Below are 6,451 nucleotides of genomic sequence, written 5' to 3'. Positions count from 1 at the left end.
GCGATATGGTCTATTAGAAAGAGCAGTGGGCCTGGGCATCAGGAGACCCCGGTGCTCATCCTGGTTTTGATGTTTGCCTGCTGTGTGACCTTGGGCAAGTCACTTGAAGTCTCTATGTCTTGCTTTTCTCTTCAGTAAAATGGAGGATAAAACAGCTGGTCTCCCTCCCCCTTAGACTGCAAGCCCCATGTAGGACAAGGATACGTCTGATTTTCATTAATTCATTCATTCAATCGTATTTATTGAGCGCTTACTGTGTGCAGAGCACTGGACTAAGAGCTTGAGAAGTACAAGTTGGCAACATATATAGACGGTACCTACCCAACAACGGGTTCACAGTCTAGAAGATTTGATTATCTTGTCTCTACCGCAGTGGTCCCCTCTCAGGATGGCAACTGGAGAGTGTCCAGTACTCCACCAGTTTCAGCTACAGGAGGGACAGTCAAGCAGAGGACTACCTATTCCATTCCTAGCTTGGCCAGTGGCTAGCGAGTGGCAGGCCATCTGCTACAAGTCAATCAATCAATCAATCAATCGTATTTATTGAGCGCTTACTGTGCGCAGAGCACTGTACTAAGCGCTTGGGAAGTACAAGTTGGCAACATATAGAGACATTCCCTACCCAACAGTGGGCTCACAGTCTAGAAGACTCAAACTCACCTGTTCTGGAAGGCAGTGGAATGGGAGAGACTTGAGGGCAGAGACTGGAGTTAACTGCCTGGAAGCAGGCAGTGGTAAACCGCTTCTGGATTTTTACCAAGAAAACTCTCTGGATCCACTACCGGAACGATTGCAGATGGAGGTGGGGCCTTCTGGAAGAAAGGTGTCTGTGGAGTCACTATGGGTCGGAGAGGACTCAACAACACGAGACGAGACTCCAGTGCTTAGTACGTGCTTGGCACATAGCAAGCACTAAAAGATATGATGATAATTATAACAGTGGCATTTGTGAAGGGCTTACTATACTGATTCTAATTATTGCTAGTGTTATAATGTTATACGTCAATATATGTTCTACATTACAATCTATCATTTGGCGTGGATCCAAGCTCCTCAGATCCATGCACTGATAAACTGAGGCTTTTCTGTTATCTCTCAGTGGGTCAGTCCAACAGTATCAATCCTTTTCATTCATTCATTCATACATTCATTCAATCACATTTATTGAGCGCTTACTGTGTGCAGAACACTGCACTAAGTGCTTGGGAAAGTACAATAAAACAATAAACAGTGACATTTCCTGCTCACAACGAGCTCACAGTCTAGAGTGGGGGAGACAGACATCAATACAGATAAATAAAATTACAGATATATACCTAAGTGCTTTGGGGCTGAGAGGGAGGAAGAGCAAAGGGAGCAAGTCAGGGCAACGCAGAAGGGAGTGGGAGATGAGGAAATGCAAATGCAGCCAACAATAATAATAATTAAGGTATTTGTTAAGAATTCACTATGTGACAGGCACTGTATTAGGCCCTGGGGCAGATACAAGCAAATCGGGTTGGACACAGTCCCTGTCCCACGTGAGGCTCACGTTCTCAATCCCCATTTTCCAGATGAGGTCCCTGAGGCCCAGAGAAGTGACATGACTTGTCCAAGCAAGTCAAGCAGCAGAGGTGGGATCAGAACCCATGACCTTCCGGCTCTCTCCCCTAAAGTGTGCTGCTTCTCCCATCACCCCTCCAAGCCCCCTCCTCCTTCTCCATGATGCATTTCCTCTTCCACATCAGCAAGCGTAGAACACACCAAAACCCACGTGGAGAGTGACCCTTCTAACCACAAGCAGGCCTCGCTCTGAAAGCAATGAAACGGAAACACACACACATGGAAAGAAGTGAGTTTTTGGTTAGGGTGGAACAGATGTATCTAAGAACCATCCCAAGTGTTTTCCCTTTGCTAAAAACTGTTATGTATTATGAAAACAGAACTCTCCCTTTCCTCAAACATTGCCTTGTGCACATTTTTAGTGAAAACATTGATTTTTCAGCAAATCTTTGCTTGTCATTTTAAGGGTCATATGTGCTGAATTAGACACAAAACTCTCAGAATTAATGGATCATATGAATCTAATTTAACATGCATGGCGAAGAACAGGACTTTAATGAAAATGTCTCAATGCTCTGTTAGTGATAAGCGGTCTCGGGCTCACCAGTGAAAGTGAGTCTGCAGCATTCTTGGGGATCATCTAAATGCCTCAAAAACCCAAACATTTTGAGTTTTTATTTATGAATGCCCATTGAGATAATGATCCTTAAATCTTAATGCTTATGTCCAGTTTGTATAAGCCAAGAAATATTCAAATGAATTAATAATAATGACAATGGTAATAGTCACTGGGGTAGATACAAGATAATCAGGTTAGACATAGTCCCTGTCCTGTGTGGAACTCATAGTCTATGTAGGAGGAAGGACAGGTGTTGATTCCCCATTTTACAGATGAGAAAACTGAGGCCCACAGAAGTAAAGTGACGTGCCCAAGGTCACAGAGCAAGCAAATGGAGGAGCTGGGACAAGGCCCAGGTCCTCTGATTCCCAGGTCCTTGTTCTTTCCACTAGGCCACATTTTTCCCTGGACTTTCTCAATCATTGAAATCCGTTTCTCTTCCCAGACATTGAACAGTCCAGGCCTTATCACAGCATTATGGCCTGCATCTTCTGGATACTCATTAATTAATTCAATCGCATTTATTGAGTGCTTGCTGTGTGTGGAGCACTGTACTAAGCGCTTGGGAAGTACAAGTTGGCAACATATAGAGGTGGTCCCTACCCAACAACGGGCTCACAGTCTAGAAGGGGGAGACAGACAACAAAACAAAACATGTGGACAGATGTCAAGTCATCAGAACAAATAGAAATAAAGCTAGATGGACATCATTAACAAAATAAATAGAATAGTAAATATGTACAGGTAAAATAAATAGAGTAATAAATCTGTACAAACATATAAACAGGTGCTGCGGGGAGGGGAAGCAGGTAGGGTTGGAGAGGAGGAGAGGAAAAAGGGAGCTCAGTCTGGGAAGGCCTCTTGAAGGAGGTGAGCTCTCAGTAGGGTTTTGAAGGGAGAAAGAGAGCTAGCTTGGCCGACGTGTGGAGGGAGGGCATTCCAGGCCAGGGGGAGGATGTGGGCCGGGGGTCAACGGCGGGACAGGCGAGAGCAAGGCCCGGTGAGGAGATTAGCGACGGAGGAGCGGAGGGTATGATACTATACCTTAAAAGAATCAAAAGGTTGATGACGATGATGATGATATTTGTTAAGCACGTACTATGTGTCAAGCACTGTTCTTGGGCCTGGAGTAGTGTTGCTCAGTGGAAAGAACACGGGCTTTGGAGTCAGTGGTCATGGGCTCAAATCCAATTGCCAATTGTCAGCTGTGTGACTTTGGGCAAGTCACTTAACTTCTCTGTGCCTCAGTTACCTCATCTGTAAAATGGGGATTAAGACTGTGAGCCCCACATGGGACAACCTGATCACTTTGTAGCCTCCCCAGCACTTAGAACAGTGCTTTGCACAAGTAAGCTCTTAATAAATGCCATCATTATTATTAGAGAAGCAGTCTGGCTCAGTGGAAAGAGCACGGGCTTTGGAGTCAGAGGTCATGGGTTCAAATCCCAGCTCCACCACTTGTCAGCTCTGTGACTTTGGGCAAGTCACTTAACTTCTCTGTGCCTCAGTTACCTCATCTGTAAAATGGGGATGAAGACTGTGAGCACCCCCGTGGGACAACCTGATCACCTTGTAACCTCCCCAGCGCTTAGAACAATGCTTTGCAATTAGTAAGTGCTTAATAAATGCCATCATTATTATTATTATTTTTAAAGTAATCAGGTTGGACACAATCCCTGTCCCACATGGGGCTCACAATCTTAATCCCCATTTTACAGATGAGGTAACTGAGGAACCCAGAAGTCCCAGTTGGACTTACCCAACGTCACTCAGTGTTCCATCTCTGTGTGTGTGTGTGTGTGTGTGTGTGTGTGTGTGTGTGTGTGTGTGTGTGTGTGCACTCTTTACATTCAAAGTCTGGATGACTAAAACCAAGAAAATAATTTCTTAAGGACTTACTGAATTTCAAGCAGTGGTGCTATGCACTGGGGACGATAGAGATACATTATTCATAATTCTTATCTCAGGACTCACCATCTAAGAGACAGGAAGAGTGGGTATCTTAGTCCCTTTTTTCAGATGAAGAGCTGGACGCACAGAGAGGGTAAGCGACCTGCCCAAGATCACACAGCAGGCCAGTGGCAGAGCAGGAATTAGAACACAGGTTTTCTTACTTTCAAGCACATGTTCTTGAATCCCTGCTCTTTTCAAACAGGCACTGTAAAGTTGCCTTCTCAGTTCAGGAGGCCTCTAAACATTGAGCCCTTTGCCAGTCTTGAAGGAATTGTGTCTCAAAAAAAATCTAGGATCTAGAGATCCCTCTGCAGTAGTCTCCTGTTCAAGGAGAGTGGAAACTTAGATCCAGAAGGCATTCAAAGGGGGCTTATATGTAAAGAAGGTACAAGCTGGTGGTCAAAATGAAACCGGAGATGAAAAACAACTAGCCAGTCCTGAAGATTCAGGAAACAAAAAGTAGCATTTGTTCAAAGCCCTCCTGCTTTCCCCCAAAGCAAGTACTAGCCATTTTAGAATAAGTAAAGCGAAAGCACAGACAGTTCTCTCTCCAGCGCCTGGGAAGCCCAACCCAGACTCCTTAGCTAAAACTCTGGGACTCTAGTTTGATGCTAAGGTCGAATGCAAGTTCATGAGCATTCATGGTTTTTTGTTGGGTTTTTTTTTTTGAAGCGGTCTTCTTTGCCGCCTCAGACTACCCATGCACTATAGGTTTAAGTGCGCTTTTCCTCAGCTTCTCTCCTTCAGTGAGTGCTGGCACCATTAAAATTATTTCTAGCCAAGCAGATTTTGCTGTCATCAACAAAGGCGTGTTACTTCAATGCGGGACCCAGCAGAAGGCTGTGGGGAGAAACTTGTATTGAAATACAAATATCTTCAATAATTAGTGACAGTAACAGAATGGCTAGATGAATTCAGAAAATCACCAGCAAAGGAAATTCATTTTCATGCAAACCTTCTTTCTTCAAGGTTTGTACCAGTGTGAAAGTTCCTCTTTGAGAACTGGCTTCATTAAAAACTTCGTCTTTCACACCACCACTGCTAATGGAAACCTCCAAATTGATTTTGCACAAGCTTGCGTGGCGTGGAAGATGGATAGCATGTGTAATGAACCCAGCCCCAAAGAGAGAGAATTAAAGCCATCAAAATAGTTTTGTGAGGTTTTTCTACATTTCAATAAACCGGCCTTCCCGAGTGTAGAAAGATGAAGCCCATGAGTTTGGTTTAATTCAGCTCCCTTCCTTAAGAATGAAAGTAAAGGAAGTCCTCCAGTCACATACGTTCTCCAGACAGAATGCTGAGTTTAAAGGCATCTCCAGATGAGGTGCGATGGTTTTATATTTTCATTTTAACCTGATGGAAAACGTGGATTCATTTGGCCAGGAGGCGGGCTAAATCACGGCCGATGATATTGTCCCTATATCAAGTTCACTTTCAGTAAAGAATTTAGTGTCGGGCTCTTTTTTTTTCTGTTCTAACAAGGAATTATTTTCTACAGAGACACCATCAATGGACTGTTTGTTTACAATTAAAGGCTTTCCAGAGACTTTTGTGCTCTGCCTTGTTATTGACTCAACTCCACTACCACTTCGAGAAAGAATTGTTATAAAGCTGCACTGGGGACGAGCCAGACATTTATTTATTTATTTTTTGCCTGAAACAAGCGTTCAAATTAGAAAGGTGAGGCGGCAATATCGTAATTAAATTTCATGTCAAAATGATTGTGGTTCCTCTATTAGAACATGACCTATAATATCAAGCTGCGATATTTCCTACAAGTGCAGGAATACATAATTAAGACTTCACAGAGCATGCCCTTTGATCCAAATTATATGCCCTTTGTACACTAAAACAATTAACACTGAGCCACTTTATGAAGTATGTAAGTAGTTAGGGTTCTTCAGAGTGTCTGAGACACTAAGTCATTATTAAATGGTGCCAGAGAGCCTGGAGTCGGTCACCAAAATGAATGATTTGGTGGGAAGTTCTTGTAAGGTCAGAAAATGGTTGTAATTCCTTGGAGCCTGGAGTTGGGTTTGTTTTCTAAATGTTGTCAGTGCTACAACTTTTTGGTGAGCCCAAAGGCCGCGGCCTTGTTTATTTAGGTGAAAGGAAGAAACTCTATCCCAGGGAAAATGAAAGGCGGGCTCGGCTAGAAATCCACCCCCTGGTTTGCACCTGAGGGCAAAGCTTCGATACTGAGAGCTTGGGAGAGCGTAAACGAAACCAGTCCCGTATCCTGTGCTTTTGAGAAGATTATGTTCTGAAGGAGTAAGTTGGGAAGCAGCCTTGCCCTGCCCAGTTCTAAAGAAACTTTCTAAATATTTTTTAGGCCAG

The 6,451-nt window shown here is 43.7% G+C and overlaps 1 non-coding gene across 1 annotated transcript; it reads left to right on the top strand.

Moving 5' to 3' along the window:
- The first annotated feature begins 377 nt into the window (after nt 1–377).
- On the top strand, nt 378–515 carry LOC119927793. Its single transcript, XR_005450763.1, has one exon. It is a non-coding gene; the product is annotated as a small nucleolar RNA SNORA7 (small nucleolar RNA).
- The last annotated feature ends 5,936 nt before the right edge of the window (nt 516–6,451 follow it).

Source organism: Tachyglossus aculeatus, chromosome 4 (genome assembly GCF_015852505.1).
Source record: "Tachyglossus aculeatus isolate mTacAcu1 chromosome 4, mTacAcu1.pri, whole genome shotgun sequence".
In the NCBI taxonomy this organism is placed as follows: Eukaryota; Metazoa; Chordata; class Mammalia; order Monotremata; family Tachyglossidae; genus Tachyglossus; species Tachyglossus aculeatus.
The sequence above is the reverse complement of the archived record's forward strand: the minus strand, read 5'-3'. Positions and strand labels throughout refer to the sequence as shown.